This window comes from Lampris incognitus, chromosome 9, assembly GCF_029633865.1.
Source record: "Lampris incognitus isolate fLamInc1 chromosome 9, fLamInc1.hap2, whole genome shotgun sequence".
NCBI classification, from domain to species: Eukaryota; Metazoa; Chordata; class Actinopteri; order Lampriformes; family Lampridae; genus Lampris; species Lampris incognitus.
The window spans coordinates 4,825,712-4,844,298 of record NC_079219.1 but is presented as its reverse complement, the minus strand read 5'-3'; the positions used below and the strand labels follow the sequence as shown (position 1 = coordinate 4,844,298).

General features: G+C 47.2%; 1 protein-coding gene across 1 annotated transcript in view; it reads left to right on the top strand.

The window, feature by feature from the left end:
* The first annotated feature begins 14,232 nt into the window (after nt 1-14,232).
* thrap3a (thyroid hormone receptor associated protein 3a) overlaps nt 14,233-18,587 on the top strand; it is a 38,071-nt gene continuing 33,716 nt past the window's right edge. The window contains exon 1 of the mRNA XM_056285817.1: nt 14,233-14,510. The gene's annotated coding sequence lies outside the window, so the exon portion shown is untranslated. The remainder of the gene's footprint in view (nt 14,511-18,587) is intronic.

Genomic DNA, 18,587 nt, shown 5'->3' with positions numbered 1-18,587 from the left:
ATAAAAACTCGCACCCGCAGCACCTTCGCGGGTTCCCGTCCACATAGATCTCGTATCACTCCTCTGGTGCTGCCACGGGGGTCTGACCGTGGTAAAAACTGGTTTGACCCCTAGAAACATCAAGGAGGTGATAATAGATTCTGGACAGAGGTCATGGGACCCCTCTAAAGTCATGGACCAGCTGTCTTGCTTACGTGTTCATCCTTCCAACGAGACCGACCTCGGGTCAGCCATGTCCACAACAAAGAGGTCAGGAGAGACATCCAGCTCGGCTTGGTAAGGTGTCAGATGACCCGACTTTTATGGTTATAGGGAAGGACAGTGCAGATGGTTAAGGCCTCGCGTGTCTCTCCTAACTTTGTAGCCAAATGATCATTTACAGGGTGGCAAAGTTGGATATGAAGGGGTGTACCAAGTTGAACTGGCATTAAAACCTCAGAATATACGGATCGTAAACACTTGTGCCATTTGACAATGATACGAGCGCTGAGGGATTTATGGCCTCCGTGTCGGAAAAAATTAACAAATGGTTCTACGCCGTAAGGTGAACCATTCGGAAATAACGGAGGGAAAGTTTCGAGGTCCCTCTCAAAATTTAGAAAAAGTCCATGTGTAAGACTGTCCGCTCATGACTGAGGAACTAGAAGGTGACCGGCTGGATTTCCTTGGTAATTTGCTCGTTTGGTGGGGATCAGTAACGACAGCTGCCCGTGATTAAGTGTCAGTGGTTTACGGAGGCAGGAACGGATACCATGGCTGTATGGTCGACGAGAGTCAATCGATACTGAATTTGGGATTAACGTGGGATTTGACAGTAGACAGAGTAGATAGCATCTTGGCTATCACATGCAGGCTAAAAGGATTTAGATCACCGTTATGAAGCAGCAATAAGATAATATAAGTCTGGCTGTGTGCTCTCACCGGCAGTGGTGCTTTATATAGATGGAATGAAAAAAAGACTTGGGTATTTTTGCATATGTTTTTTTTTTTCAAAGAGGAAAAGAGATTCTGTTTTCAGAACAATCACGGCTTTATTCCCCAAACAATGTGCCTAAACTTGGTGCGAGGTTGCCAAGAAACTTTGCGGGCCTTTCCAAGATGTAACCACAACCAGATGGACAATACCAAGCTGATGTTATGCAGAAGGACTTGTACAAGCACACCAACCTGGAAGGCACTTTGTCGGGGGAAAAAGGCCGACTGAGACTGAAAACTCATACTTGACAAAGTGACACTGGAAAATTTCACAGGGTCGACTAACCGGCTGGGTCAAGTCCACTGCCATTACAACACTGCCTTGGCCCAGACATAGTCTGCTTTTATCAACCTGTCACTTGCTGTTTCATTTTCAAACTACTATTCAAAACAAAAATGGATTCGATATGAACCATTAGACCCAATTTGCCCTTGATATAATTGAAGAGGATGTTTGACTGCTACTTAAAGGAATTTTATTTATTTATTTAATTTTTTAAATGGTTTGCATCTTGGCAGCATGGTGGTGCAGTGGTTAATGCGGTCACCTCACAGCAAGAAGGTCCTGGGTTCGAGCCCCAGGGTAGTCCAACCTTGGGGGTTGTCCCGGGCCGTCCTCTGTGTGGAATTTGCATTTTCTTCCCGTGTCTGTGTGGGTTTCCTCCTGGTGCTCCGGTTTCCTCCTAGGTCAGGTGAATCGGCCGTACTAAATTGCCCCTAGGTATGAAGTCTGTTCCCCGAGCGGCCATCCCACCGCCTCCGAAGTCTGTTCCCCCGCCCCCAATCTCCCTGATTGGCCCCCCTAGGTATATATGCCCCATTGTTTCTCAGGCTCTTTGTCGGATTGTCTCACACACTCACAGGGACACTCACAGAGAGTCTTTGTTGCCGGATGCACCATGACCTGTGGTGAGCTTTCAGTGAGACAACATCTCCTTCTTTGACATTCGGCTTGTCTTTTGTCCACTTCCTGTGGCTCTGTAGAGTCGACAGATACTCTCCTTTCCATTGCTTCCAAAAAGCTTCAGCAGGACACTGGACTTGCTTCCATTGCTTTCCGTACAACTGACGCGTGCCAGAGTTTCCTGAGGGGGCCGATACAACACTCATCTTTTGAGTAAGAAACGTCGCTGGGAGTCCGCGGTGGTGTAGCGGTCTGAGCATCGGCTCTGTGTCGATGCAGTTGCCCACTGGGGACTGGGGTTTGCGCCCCGGTCTCGTCAGATCCGACATGGCCGGACTCGATAATAGTCTCCGTAGCGGCTCATATACCTCAGAAAGGTGTGGCATGAACTTTGCGGGGTAGGTCACAAACCCTATGAACCGTTGCACTGCCTTGGTGTCTGTGGGGTGGGGCATTTCTTGGATTGCCTTGATTTTTTCCTGGGTCTGCCCTTAGTCCCTCTGCCGACAGAATGTGCCCATGAAACTTGACCTCTTTGACCTTGAACTGTAGCGTCCTTAGATTCAGTCTCAGTTTGACCTCTCTGCACCTCTCCATGAGTGCTATCATCTTTGTGTGGTGATCCTGTGTGGTGTCCTCATCTGTCTCCCCACAGCCAGCTATTAGTATGTCGTCTGGGATGGGTTCCACACCACTGCCCTGCCAGTAGTTCATGCTGTTTTCACTGGTATATTTCAGGGGCCACAGATGCACCAAATGGCAGCTTCAACCAGCTCTTCCTGCCCCAAGGTGTTCAGAACATGGTCATGTAACTGCTGTCCTCATCTAGTTTACATTGCAGGAAGGCATCACGTGCATCGACAAGGGTGAAGATGCGAGCCTTGGGCAGTTTATATAGCACGTCCTCAAGGGTTGGCATGATGTAATGAGACCTCCTCAAAGCTTGATTGAGTGCCTTAGGCTCAATGCAGATCCTCAGTTTCTCTGGCTGTCTGGCTATTACCATGTTACTTGTCCACTCGGTGGGCTCTGACACTGGGGCTAAATGACCCTCTCTCTCATGTTTGTCCAGCTGGGCCTTAATTGCATTTCTAAGTGCCACCGGAACATTACGTGGAGAAGCCTGCACTGGGGCTACTTTACTGTCTCGCTCAAAATGAACTCTCCCTGGGAGTGACTCAATTGGGCCATTGAAGACATCATCCTAGGTATTGACAAGCTGCTGTTTGGTTAGTGGCTCTGCGCTGCTATGCTCTACCTTAAGAAGCTCCGCAGGGATGGTGAAGTGCATTAACCCTAAGCACTCGCAGGTTGAGCCTGACAACAGGGGTCTGATTGCGTCTCACGTCCCAAAGCCCAGTTTGTATGTTTTGCTCCTCACAACACTCTTTGTGCTGAATATCCCAATAGAGCGCTTTGTTTTGCCTGAGTACAGTACCAACCTGGTTTGGCCCAGTAATAGCTTCACTTCAGGTGCCGGTCTCCTCTTAGCTTTTAGACTCATCACATTACAGGTTGCCCCTGAATCTGACTGACATCTCTGAGACCCATTATTAATTTTTGTTTTGGCAAACCATTATTTTCCCCTGTCTTTGAATTGCACTTATGCTCTAAGCTGAGTAGATGTGGGCCTCTGTGTTGGTCCCATCCACATCCTAGTGGGCCACTGTGTCTGCTGTATTCAGTTGGCGCATGGATTGACTCCTCTTCATGCACACCTTAGCAAAATGATTTGCTGTTCCACAGTGGCGGCAATTTTTGCCATACACTGGGCAAAAGTCACGTCCGCACCTGTGCATATTGCCACAATATTTGCACATATTGCTATCGCTTGGACCCTGCATTTGACTCCGATCGATGCTTGTCTAGGCGTTCATTTCCATGCCTGGATGCAACTCGCTGCCGATGTCCGTCTGTTGCATGCAAACTTTCCAGCGACCTGTCCTGTGTCATCACTTTTATCCTTATCTCTGTCATCGCCACAGCTTGGCATATTTCTATGGCGGATGTCAGTGTGGGGTCCTTCTCTCTAAGCAGGCGACTCTGCACAGTCTCATCACTAACATCAAACACCACTCTGTCTCTTACCAGTTCCTCTTTTAGTTCGCCATACTCACAGGAAGCAGCCTTTTCCCTTAGTCTCGTTATGAATGCAAACTTGATTTTCGATTATTGAGTACCAGACATGTTGGCAGACGGTCGCTCTTACAGATGCCGTTTCAGACGCACCATGACTACCATCGCGGTGTTGCAGTACTCACAGGGGTTGGACAGCAGTGATTTTAAATGGTTTGAAATAGTATTAAAGTTGTTAAAATGTTAATTTTGGTGTCAGTCATTTCTTAACAGACATACTAACTTATAAAATGCATGAATTTCTCAATTGGGTATTTATCTTGCCAGAATATGGAGTTTTAAAACCGCAGGCTGTCATTTTGATGGCCCATGGTCGTTCTAGTAGTGTTTAAGTTCCTGTCGTTGTTTGGGACTGTTTTAATATTTATTTTCAGTTCTTTTTTTACATTTCACGTTTTATAGGCCTTGTCACGTTTGTTAGATTAGCAATATGCGTTTTCCATTTTGTTTTTCAGGTAATATTTTCACGTTTTCAATTTTGCTGTTCAAGTTTGGCCATGTTTCCCTAAAGTTTAAAGTGTTGAAAAATAGTATTATTCCGTTGCCTACCAACACGGGGATCGCCGGTTCGAATTCCCGTGTTACCTCTGGCTTGGTTGGGCATCCCTAGACACAATTGGCCGTGTCTGCGGGTGGGAAGCCAGATGTGGGTGGGTGTCCTTGTCACTGCCCTAACGCCTCCTCAGTTGGGGCGCCTGTTCGGGGGGGGGGGGCTGGGGGGAATAGCGTGATTCTCCCATGCACTACTACATCCCCCGGTGAAACTCCTCACTGTTAGGTGAAAAGAAGCGTCTGGTGACTCCACATGTATCGGAGGAGGCATGTGGTAGTCTGCAGCCCTCCCCGGATCGGCAGAGGGGTGGAGCAGCAACTGGGACGGCTCCGAAGAGTGGATGACTGGCCAAGTACAATTGGGGAGGAAAGGGGGCAACAAAAAAAAAATGTATATAGTTGTTAAAATGTTAATTTTGGTGTCAGTCGTTTCCTAACAGACATATTAACATTTGCAATGCATTAATATCGCATTTGGGTATTTATCTCGACAAAATATAGAGTTTAAAAACCGGCAGTCAATTTGACGGCCCATGGTCGTTTTAGGTAGGAGTGAAATCCCGGTCGTTCTAGTGGTTCCGTTGAACTTCAATTTGGGTTTTTATTCTATTAACAGGTCTCATGTGCTGCATATGGCCACTCATGAACTCTGTTTCTTCCTTTTCATTTAGATGGCGGACAATGTCGTGCCAAAAACATGCCAAAAACCAATTGCCGTCCGCAGTTTCCACTTACCAACAAGGTAATCCAGCTCCTACCTTGTGACTGAAAGGTTGTTCCTGCCTCAATGGCTTGATTTCATTCATGAGGGTTATATTTTAAAGATTAGCTTACCCAGTCCTTTTTACCAGTTGAAATGCCATCAAAATGACGACCTTGGTCGTTTTAAAGGGGTAATACAACCCATAAAATGCATTTTTGCACTTGCCAAAAAGTGATTGCAGCCCCTACCTTGTGACTGAAAGGCTGTTTTACCTCAAAATAACGATCTAAATTTTAAAGGCAAGACCTTGTTAGGGGATATTTGAATTAATATAACAGCTGAATATTTCAATATATAAACTACTACTACTACTACTACTTTCGGCTAATCCCGTTAGGGGTTGCCACAGCGGATCATCCGTTTCCATCTCTTCCTGTCCTCTGCATCTTCCTCTGTCACACCAGCCACCTGCATGTCCTCCCTCACCACACCCATAAGCCTCCTCTTTGGCCTTCCTCTTCTCCTCTTCCCTGGCAGCTGCATATTCAGCATCCTTCTCCCAGTATACCCAGCACCTCTCCTCCACACTTGTCCAAACAATCTCAATCTTGCCTCTCTTGCTTTGTCTCCAAACTGTCCAACCTGAGCTGTCCCTCTAATATACTTGTTCCTAATCCTGTCCTTCTTCATCACTTCCAATGAAAATCTTAGCACCTTCAACTCTGCCACCTCCAGCTCCACCTCCTGTCTTTTTGTCAGTACCGCCATCTCAAAACCATATAACATAGCTGGTCTCACTACCATCTTGTAAACCTTCCCTTTAACTCTTGCTGGTACCCTTCTGTCACAAATCCCTCCTGACACTCTTCTCCACCCACTCCACCCTGCCTGCACTCTCTTCTTCGCCTCTCTTCTGCACTCCCCATTACTTTGGACAGTTGACCCCAAGTACTTAAACTCATCCACCTTCGCCACCTGTACTCCTTGCATCCTCACCATTCCACTGTCCTCCCTCTTGTTCACGCATAGGTATTCCGTCTTGCTCCTACTGACTTTCATTCCTCTTCTCTCCAGTGCATACCTCCACCTCTCCAGGCTGTCCTCCACCTGCACCCTACTCTCACTACAGATCACAATGTCATCCGCGAACATCATCGTCCATGGAGACTCCTGCCTGATCTCGTCCGTCAACCTGTCCATCACCATTTGCAAACAAGAAAGGGCTCAGAGCCGGTCCTTGATGTAATCCCACCTCCACCTTGAACCCATCTGTCATTTCAACCGCACACCTCACCACTATCACACTGCCCTCATACATATCCTGCACCACTCCTACATACTTCTCTGCAACTCCTGACTTCCTCATACAATACCACACCTCCTCTCTTGGCACCCTGTCATATGCTTTCTCTAAATCCACAAAGACACAATGTACCTCCTTCTGGCCTCCTCTATACTTCTCCGTCAACACTCTCAAAGCAAACATCGCATCTGTGGTGCTCTTTCATGGCATGAAACCATACTGCCGCTCGCTGATCGCCACCTCTCCTCTTAACATAGCTTCTATTACTCTTTCCCAAATCTTCACGCTGTGGCTGATCAACTTTATACCTCTGTAGTTACTACAGTTCTGCACATTACCCTTATTCTTGAAAATTGGTACCAGTATGCTTCTTCTCCGCTCCTCACTCAGGCATCCTCTCACTTTCGTAGACACACCCCTGCATAAAAGAGTGCAAAGCAGCAATGTGTTTCAGTGTAGAGTTACTGATCAGTATGCATGTTGACCCTCTCTCTCTTAATCACACAATATGTGCCAATGTAATTTTATTCACAATTAAGTTCAATGAACTAAAGACTTTCAAAAACTGGTGGGAATGAAATGGGTCAGAGCAAAAAGTGGTGGGGACAGGTCCTTAGCTACCCCAGTGTAAATGACACCTATGAGCATAATATGGGGGCCACTAAGCACAAGTGTTAGACATGTTTAAACAAGTCCAATATAACCCAAATATCTAAACTGCATATTTGGAAGTGAAAAAAAAATCCAAGTAAAAAGAATGTCCAATATTATCAATACCCGATGGCATTGTTGAGCTACTTCCTGGCCCAGATATATCCGGATGTGGGCCTCTTCACTGGCCCTGACAAAATGGATGTGAGCCTGAAGTGGCCCACATGTATAATAGCAAATATGGCTCAAATATGCAAAATCAAATGTGGGCCTTTTTTGGCAAAGCTGCGGTGCTCTGGGCAACATGTAATCTGGATGTGACCCTGAAGTGGCCCGTGTGGTAAATGGTGAATATGGCCCAAATATCACAAAACAAATATGGGCCACCTTTGGCAAATATGTGGCACATGTGGCATTGCTATGGTTTGGTTCTGGCCCAGATCTGGCAAACAGGAGCGGACTGCCCAAGTGCCATCGTTCCATGCGGTATGTGGGCCGGATGAAAGTGTCGCGTGTGGGACGGGTCCAGGCCACAGCAATTTTTGCTATCTGGGTAACGATATTAAAAACTATTAAACTAAACCCAGGTTGTACAAAACCCCCCTGAATGTTTCTTGAATTTTTGTAAGGGAAACAGCGTCCAAGTAAACTCAAATGAGCACTGGGCTTGACTAAATGGTTAAAGCTTATCTAAGCTGATATAGTCAGTCTCACAAAATGCGTCATAGTCAAGCAGGAATATTGGTAATACTATGTGTATAAAGACATAGAATTTTCAAGGGCAACTGAGCAGAGGATTGCACTGTATGAAATCAGGGGGAAAGAAGGGGAACGTTTTCTTTCTGGGATCCAGCCACTGGCGGGCCCATGGAGGCCAACAATTATCATGTTCATCCTAAATGTAAGCAATCATAATTGCAATATTTACCGTTAAGTGTGAACTGGCTAAACAGATGGGCTCTAAAACATTATGAAGTATTTTGTATCCAGTAAGATAAGGAAGATGGCTGTATAAGAGGCAAAGATGAAGCCATAATGTAAGAAATTGCATTTTCTACTAAGAAATGTGTGGTGTAAGTGTCGCAGATCTTTGTTGACCTTGGTGTGTTTAAGTGTGTCAAAGAGTTCTATTATAGTGTGTGTGTGTGTGTGTGTGTTCTTCTCCTGGATCACCACATTGCCGTAGTGGAGAAGCTTGCGTGTACCAATTGTAGCGAATTCGGGGGAGGGGGGGCTGTTGGGAACCACCGCAGCCGGGACGCGAACCCGTGTCTCCCGCACCATGGGCGACTACGTTAACCAGTTGACTTAAGGGTCCGACCCCTTAGCCAAGGGCTAGCAAGTCTATTTAACCATGCATGTTACACTACCCCCCTTCTTCGGGAAGCGTGTCCCCGAGCTTCAGCATACATGCTCCCTCACGCCTCTGGGCGCACGTGCTTCTGATGGCCTCACGGTCTCACCATCCCACTTCTGACGACCATGTAGCGAATTTGGGGGGGCAGCCGGGAACTGCCACAGGCAGGACACGAACCTTGATCTCCCGCATCACGGGCGACTACGTTAACCAGTCGACTAAAGGGTTTGACCCGTTAGCCAAGGGCTAGCGAGTCGATTTATCTGTGCATTTTACACAACGATCCCAAGAACTATGCAGTGCGGAGCTTGGCTCCTGGTAGGGTCACCCAAGGCGGATAGGTCAAGGGGGAGGTTCCGGACAAAGTGTGATCCAACAAAGACCTCGACGGCAGAGCTGGGGGAAAATGTCTCCAGGTCACAACGGCAGTGAAGATGGATGAAGGCTGCAACAGAGGGCGGTCCCCAATTGTCTTGGTTGTCCATGCCATTGGACTCTGGCCACCCTCTGCCAAGGACCATGGAGTGGCTGCAGGCACATCAGCCACTTCATGTAAAAAGCTGTCACGCGCACCCGTTATGTGGCTCCAGGATCGGCCTCTACGCCCATCTGAGGACCCAGAGGGAAGACGATCATATTCGATCCCAAGTGACCGCCGATGATGATGCTGATATGCGTGTATGTGTCGCTATGCCTATGTAGCCCCCATTACTGAGTAAGTCTCTCAGTTTACATGTACATATGTATCTAGTAAGCGAGAGAGTGCATGTGCATGCATTGGTATGAGTAAAGCAGATTTGGGGGGAGGGGGGGGACACTCACGAGACCTTTTCAGGGGCCCAGCCATTTCTGTGAACGAGCCTGTAATGTAATGCACTGAGACCTTGAACCAACCCACTTGATAGCTGCATACTCAAGGAAAGAAATCAAGAAAGATCCCTCCGCTCCTGCAATGCCCCACGCTTGGGTTGCCCAGGGGTATTTTAAGGGGCGTTATTAGAGATAATTGTGTGGCCTGGCTTGTCAGCGAGAGGCAGGCGGGTCAGATAACTGTAACAGGTGCGAAGGATGTAGTGAAGCAAGAGCTCTTTATTCCAGGCAAAGAGGAAAGCGGTGTCAGACTGGTCACCCAATATACCTTGTCTAAGTATACCTAATCGCTACACGTGGCGCGTGTTATAGTAGAGAGCCCCTAGTAAATATAGAAAGGGGTCATAGGTTAGAGAGTGCGAAGCTGAGGTAACTGAATTTGTACAAAGCCGGTGTCGGGTTTACACTTTTTTCTGTTGTAATAGCTGCAGAAAAGAAAAAGAAATAGTTGACCGTACAACACACAGCGTGACACAGAGAAGCTTTTCAGAGTGTCTGAATCAGGGAAACGCCAGGAAATGTCAAAAGTTAATTCATCACAGACCAGCTGTTCAAACAAGTGTACCTTACGCAGTGTTTGCGGTTCGTGATGACATCATGCTGTGTTTGAGTAAGAGCAGTTAGTAGAGTAGAGTAGATAGTGAATGAATTAACCGAAGGAGTTGAATTGTAGACTGTGTAAGGACACGTCTTACAGCTGGGGCGCACTTTTTGTTGTCTTGTGTTCTGTCTTGTTGTTTTGCGTTGTATTCTGTTTATTTTATTCATTTATTTTTTGATTTCCCTTTCCTTTTCACCCCCAATTGTATCCGGCCATTTACCCCACTCTTCCGAGCCGTCCCGGTTGCTGGTCCACCCCCTCTGCTGATCCGGGGAGGGCTGCAGACTACCACATGCCTCCTCCCATACATGTGGAGTCACCAGCCGCTTCTTTTCACCTGACAGTGAGGAGTTTCACCAGGGAGATGTAGCGCATGGGAGGATCATGCTGCTGCCCCCCCAGTTCCCCCTCCCCCCCGAACAGGCGCCCCGACTGACCAGAGGAGGCGCTAGTGCGGCGACCAGGACACGTACTCACATCTGGCTTCCCACCTGCAGACACGGCCAATTGTGTCTGTAGGGACGCCCGACCAAGCCGGGGGTAACACGGGGATTCGAACCGGCGATCTCCGTGTTGGTATGCAACGGAATAGACCACCGCACTACCTGGACGCCCTTGCATTGTATTCTATTTAAAGGATTGTATCGTGTTGTATTTTGATGTCGACGAAACCTTTACGGGAATAAATAAACAATATTCCCAAAATTATAAACAAAGTCAAACTGGCCTGGGACACTTTGTGGGATCAACAAGGCAGGAGCGATGTTTGTAAAAGAATGCAAACCTACCAATGCCTGTTTAGTGGAAACATTTCTCTGAAACCACCTTGCTGCACATAAGCACTACTTTGCCTATGATGTTCTGCAGAGAGTAAATTTCCTGGCAGTCGTACTTTGCATTATCAGATTAATTATTCGAGTACATTTCCAGAATCTGTTAGTGGGAGGTAATGGCAGAACTTTTTGCCTATAGAAGGGATTGTCTTTGCAATGCAAAAGAAACCTTTGCTATGCCTATTTACTGTTAGCTGTGGTGTGACAACAGTATGCATGCAGAACGTGGTGGTGTACCTCGAAAGATCTAGCGTTGTGAATAATTAATTTTACTCAAGTTTGGGTAAAACAGTAACAGGAAGGCAGGCACACAAACACCATGTGCTGACAAATAGAGGAAGATCAGTTGAACATTGCCTCACAATATGTGTCAGGGGCATACAGGGACAAACAATTGTCCACAGTGATTAGTTCTGTAACTTTACTTGTAATTTGATGCTACCTCACGGTAAAAAAGTTTCAAACCAGAACTCAATAAACGAGTTGGAGTAATCTCTGCAAGGCTGCTTTTGCCTCTGCTGCACAAATGAATGTAATCAGTGTGTAAATATTGTCTGGCCTATGTAAAGATTGATGGCAAACATGACGTACACAAAAGTCAACATGCGGAGGAATGCCTTTAGTCATTTACCCATCTCTGTTGAATGCTCATTGCAAAGAGCATGCCTAGATAGGAAAATAAAGGAATATAATATTTTGTTTCGCACAACCAATCTGTATTTCTGGAAGAATATTGAAAGACTAGTGTGTCTTCTTTGTCGTGATATTATAACATGGTGATATCTGGGAGGCTGGAGATGCAACCCAGATAAAGCCCCCCAGTACATGCAGCAGCTAGCAAGACAACCCACCTGCCCGTTAGACTGTAATGGAGTCATAGTTACACTGGAAGTAGTCTATGGGAAAATGTGAGCGGTATCAGACTCGGGGGGGGGGGGGCAGGGGAATTAAAAGTTTGTTTGGGTTTGCAAATTCTTATTTCTAACTAATTAGTGTCATAACTTCAGTTGAAAGTGGCGCAATACATCGGTTGAGGGACTAAAAGAAAAATAGTGGAGGCTCTCTGTGGTCCCTCTCACCCCTTACAAAAGGTGCAAAATGGCCTTGTCCACCCCTCACGAGCATCTCTCAGTGCAGCTCATCTAGTCCTGTCACAAGTGACTGCTGATAAAAGCACAAGCACAGAGTCATGTCTTTCCCAAAGAAAGCAAAATCCGGGTTCCAGAAAAGAAAAAAGGGAAAGGGAGAGAAGGCAACATGAGGGAAAACAACTGTTGAGTAATTTCTTCCTAAAGAAAGGTGAGCTAGCAGCTTTTAAAAGAAAGGTGGCTAGCTAACTCCTACTACCACAGCTAGGTAGCAGCTAGCTAGCTAACTAGGGTCTGTTAGAGTCTGTTAGGGGCCCACAGAGGCTAAGTCTCTGTGGGCCCAGAATTTTGTGCTACGCCCCTGGTACTTCAGAATATACGTGATGTTAGTAATGTGTTAAAAAAGAAAAGAAAAGCGGTAACAACACATTAGCCCTCGCCTTCAGAAAATGACTACAGACATAACAGTTATTGTTAAGGAACAATTTAGTGGCAAACAATGATTTTTCGAGCACATGACCTCACGCATATTACCAGAACTCTAGGCAGCTCTGCATCAGTTCCCTTGCTTCATGTCATTTGGGGAAGTAAAATTGATGCCCTTTGCTTCTGTCCTCTTTGAATTTGCTTGTTTAGTTTTGCCTTGATGTTTCTTTATCGGGTGATAGGGGATCTACGTCAATCCAAATGAGCCAAAAGCACAACAAAAACTTATTTAAAGGCAGGCATTCAGGTTCTGTACATTGGATTTGTACATCTGTGAAAATGGCACCGGTTTGTGGAAAATGAGCCAGAACTCACACATACTGTATGCATACTGTGTAAAAGATATCCCTGAGATGTCCCACTCGACTGCCAATAATATGAAAATATGACAATTTTTTTTAAACTGGGCTAATCAGTCAATCAATCAGTCAGTCAATCAATCAATCACTTCATTGTCTCGAGGGAGAAATTTGTTGTGCAGTCAGGAATTAGAAACATAATACGAGAGAAAATCAAAAGGGTGGACCTTTTTTTTTCTGTTCGAAGGAAATCTGCATAATATGGCTATGCATAAATTATATTTTATAGCACATTTAAACTCATGTTAGTGGAAGGATCACCAAATAATGGCTATTTGAGGCTTAAAATCATCATATAGTAGTGGCTGTGAGTTTATTTAGTCCTACCGTACCTGCTAGTAGGATAACGGGGCACCATGTCTTATGGTAGCACTGTGCAAAAGATGCTGTTGTGTTGCAACGGGGCAAGTAACTAGAGTGGAGTAGGCTAATTAGCTGTACATTGCGCTACATTTAATGAATGTAATGTACATGCAATACCGTTATATCAAATCTTACTTTATTCAGGCGGATAGGTAGGTCCATATTAAAGAGAAAGATACAACACAGGACGACAACACAAACTATAGCTAACAGCAGTTCACAAGTCCACAACGATTAAAACCCATACAGACATTTGGTCCGGTGTTTCCAGAAACACGAGGAGGACCTTGTGTCACTGTGTGTAGGCTCAGTTAAGAGCATTATACTTATATTCTTGGGAGTCAGTTAATCGGCACATACATGTGTACATAAAATTCCTCACTACAGCATGAGAAGTGGGAACATTACTAGTCACGTATGACTTGCACTTGTCCGTCTTGGAAGCTTGAGCAAGACCCTGAATGCATCATCATATGCTCCCTGCAGCTTTTTCATCGTTGCTTTGCTGTAACTGCGCCACAAGTGGGCTGTATAGAGTGGGGGGGGGCAGTAGGCCCTAAAAACAGCCGTTTCTCCTTCATCTGGACACATGTGACTTTTGTGTGCCAGCATATTGGCTTGTGTGTACAGCTTGCAACCCTGGCGCTGCACCACATCATCATCATCATCATCATCATCACCACTCATCCCTGATGAGGTGACCCAGATCTCTGACTTAGTTCACCACATTTAGTGCTTGTTCTGCCAAGAATGAGGGAAAGCGTTGCTTCTGGTCCTCCTTGGTTTCAGCAGCCATGACAGCACACGCTCTTGACAGTGACGTCTCACTGCAAGTTGAGCAAATCGGTGGCACGAATGGAGCCAAGGAAGAGCTCGTCTGGTTTGAAGGAAGGCCAGCGCAGCAGGACGCAGTTTTCAGACGGGACCCGGACGCGTTCTCAGCGCCGCCACCGCAGCCGCAGCAGCAGCAGAGAGGAAACCCCGCCTCCCGCCGGCTGCACGGCGTGGCCACGCCCCCCGCCCCGTGCGCTCACAGGCTCCCAGACGCGCGCCTCGGCCGGACGGGCTGCACCGCAGAGAATAAACTCCGCTATTCCCGGACCCCCAAACCCGTGCTGCGTTCACAAGCCGCCCCGTCCCGACCTACACGGAGCCAGCGCCCGGCAACGTCACCGACTCGGAGGTCCGATTCTTCCAGCGGCGAACATGGTTCGGTTCGGTGTGTGGTGCGCATAGAGCGTTTCAGCGGCAGCACCCGGGGCACGTTCGGATCCTCAGGACGCGTCGGTCAACGCGAGGACACCTCCAGGTACCGCACGACGTGGCTCCGTAAGTAGACAGCGAGACGGACGCATAGACGTCCAAGTGCCGCACGTCGGAACACGAGTTCACTTTACACACAATTACTGTGTGGCCCCCCACGTGGGGCTGTTGTTGTGCAGGGAGCTTTACACACGTGTTACGTGACAGTCACGTTACGCAGTAATACAATCGATCAGTTGATCGATCAGTCAATCAAGTTGCAGTTTTATAGCGCTTTTCTAGCTGCAACAGCCGCTCAAAGCGCTTTACAATTCACACACACACACACACACACACACACTGAAAGAGGCATGTGAAACATGCATTTATGTTCCTCATACCAAACCCTCTTTGGTAAACCGTAAACAGTTACAGTAGTATATATATATATATATATATATATATATATATATATATATATATATATATATATATATATATATATATTTAAAATGCATCACATTTGGCATTTAGCTGACACTCTTAGTTTATCCAGAGCAACTTACAACAAGTGCAACAGGAGTACAAGTTCAAAATCAAATATCAGTAACGGTAATGCAGTACCAGCAGTACCAGCAGTACCAGCAGTACCAGCAGTACTAGCAGTACTAGCAGTACTAGGAACGAGTAAAGTGCTCAAAACAATAGCTATAGAAAAACGTACATTAGTGCTATTTTGTACGTCTTGGGAGGTCACATCATGAAGACTTGACCCACTGGACCAGGGGGTGTCCCACTTTGAGGTCTTGGAAGCCTACTGGGCTCCTACCACGCGCCTTGCGCTGCGTTCATGGAGACAGGCAGACAGACTGGCAGTAACGGCACTTGCATCTACATACCAGCACACTCGAGTCTACACACTCGAGTCTACACACTCGAGTGTACACACCACAGCAGCTCCCGCTGTCAAAAGACTCCTGATACTGCAATACTTCTTTGCACGTGTGCAGAAAATACCGTGTTAAGTGGAAAGGGGAGCAAGGCAGCAGCAGGTAGATATGAGTCTCACCGACTTCGACTCTGATGGTTTTGCTTCTTGTTCGTTTCAAAACGGGTCTGCGTTCTAGTGAAGGTCCAGCTTATTTCCATGCCCTGGCTTCTCGGGATCCTGTACAGGATCCTGATCCTGGTCCAGGTTTTTTTTTTGTTGCTCTTTTAGCAAACACCTGCCGCCCAAGGCAAACACAGATGAATAAATACACGTTTCCAGCTTTAACGTGGTTGTCGGCTTAAGCTCGCACGTTGTGTAGTGTGCTGACACTCAGTATATCCATGTCTATTTTATTTTTATTTGTTGTTTTCCCTCCGGGCAAATCACTGTACTGAGCGTGCAGGGGCCGAGAGCAGGGTGTGGTGTCGGGTGTGTTACTCGTTTTATGCTGCTAGTGTGTCTGCTGTTGTCTAAAGGTGAGGGAATGGTGACGGAGGCAGTTCACGGTGCTGCGTTGTGTTCATGGGGCTCTGTGTTGTGAGTGGGAGATGGGGCAACGCGTTATAACAACTACACAAATGAAGCATTAGATAAGTATTAGTAACTACAGAACTCGTCATTTGTAAAGTATTTGTGAAGCAAGACATGCACCAGTTGGTTAGTGAGTGTGTTAATAGATGTTTATAAATACTTATTAATACTGCAGTTCATGATTAATTCATGCACAAATGTACATGTAAATAGTGTGTTAATCGTGTACTTACACTTTCTAAAGGGTCTTATGGTCCTTTAGACTTTCGTGAGTCTCAAGGTGCTGCTGGTCTTTCAGTCTCATGTGTAAATGCATTGTAAGACATAGATAGTCCTCACTTTACATGAGCTCACACAGAATACTTACCTAACAACTACTAACTACCTGAATTAATCATCAACTGCAGTATTAATAAGTATTTATAAAACATATTGTAACGTGCATGGATAAGTAGACACGCTGGCCGCTGGCTGGCGGGTCTGACCCTTTAGTCTAGCAGTTAGCGATGTCTCCTGCGGTGCGGGCGATACGGGTTCGCTTCCCGGCCGCGGCAATTCCTGTGGTTGCGTTGTCCCCCAAATTCGCTACAATATTGGTGTCAGAAGCGGGATGTTGGTCTGGCTAAGGGAGTGGAGCACCACATACGCCTGCATGACTCCAGACCCTTCCGGGAAAGATCACGCAGATTGCCCCCAGCAGACATCGAGGATGTTCGTCGTCACATTCAACAGTTACTGGACCCTGGGATACTGAAAGAGTCCCGCAGTCTTTATGCCTCGCCGACTGTGGTTGTCCGCAAAAAGAGCGGAGGTGTGCTAGTACAGCCCAGTGTGCTCCAGAACGCCGACATAGACACAAACAGTTTCACAGTTCTCATTCATAATGAGTCCAAAAAGAAAACCGCTATTCCTGAGGGAACAGTAATCGCAGAGATGTATGCTGTGGATACAGTTACTCCAGTCCAGCCATCTGACCTCCTCGCTGATGTGATCGACCCAGCCCTTTTTGACTTTGGCGACTCTCCTATCCCAGAGGATTGGAAAACCCGACTTCGCCAGAAGTTATCCGAGAGACGGAATGTATTCTCCTTGCACAAGTGGGATGTTGGTCTGGCTAAGGGAGTGGAGCACCACATACGCCTGCATGACTCCAGACCCTTCCGGGAAAGATCACGCAGGTTGGCCCCAGCAGATGGCGGGACTGGAGTAACTGTATCCACAGCATACATCTCTGCGATTACCGTTCCCTCACGAATAGCGGTTTTCTTTATCCTCTTTGGCCATGGCTATCTGATAGTAGCCAGTCCGCAGATCCAGTACCGAGAACCACTTGCTGCCTGTCAGGGAGTCTAGGGCATCATCGATGCGAGGCATGGTGTACTGGTCTGGTGTACTGGTACAGCCAGGGTTCGGTAGTCAATGCACATTCGGACACCTCCACTCTTTTCGCTTCCCGGCCACAGCAGTTCCTGTGGTTGCGTTGTCCCCCGAATTCGCTACATTGGTGTCAGAAGTGGGATGTTGGTCTGGCTAAGGGAGTGGAGCACCACATACGCCTGCATGACTCCAGACCCTTCCGGGAAAGATCACGCAGATTGGCCCCAGCAGACATCGAGGGTGTTCGTCGAGATACTGAGATACTGAAGGAGTCCCGCAGTCCTTATGCCTCGTCGATTGTGGTTGTCCGCAAAAAGAGTGGAGGTGTCCGAATGTGCATTGACTACCGAACCCTCATCAGACGCACCATACCAGACCAGTACACCATGCCTCGCATCGATGATGCCCTAGACTCCCTGACAGGCAGCAAGTGGTTCTCGGTACTGGATCTGCGGAGTGGCTACTATCAGATAGCCATGGCCAAAGAGGATAAAGAAAACCACTATTCCTGAGGGAACAGTAATCGCAGAGATGTATGCTGTGGATACAGTTACTCCAGTCCAGCCATCTGACCTCCCCGCTGATGTGATTGACCCAGCCCTTTTTGACTTTGGCGACTCTCCTATCCCAGAGGATTGGAAAACCCGACTTCGCCCGAAGTTATCCGAGAGACGGAATGTATTCTCCTTGCACAAAGTGGGATGTTGGTCTGGCTAAGGGAGTGGAGCACCACATACGCCTGCATGACTCCAGACCCTTCCGGGAAAGATCACGCAGATTGGCCCCAGCAGACATCGAGGATGTTCGTCGTCACATTCAACAGTTACTGGACACTGAGATACTGAAGGAGGCCCGCAGTCCTTATGCCTCGCCCGATTGTGGTTGTCCGCAAAAAGAGTGGAGGTGTCCGAATGTGCATTGACTACCGAACCCTCAACAGACGCACCATACCAGACCAGTACACCATGCCTCGCATCGATGATGCGATCGACCCAGCCCTTTTTGACTTCGGCGACTCTCCTATCCCAGAGGATTGGAAAACCCGACTTCGCCAGAAGTTATCCGAGAGACGGAATGTATTCTCCTTGCACAAGTGGGATGGAGCGACCGTAAGGCCATCGGAAGTGTAGGCGCCCTGAGGCGTGAAGGAGCTGATATGCTTAAGTGCGGGGACGCCCTTCCCGAAGGAGGGGGGGGTAGTGTAACGTGCATGGATAAGAAGACACGCTGGCCGCTGGCTGGCGGGTCCGACCCTTTAGTCGAGC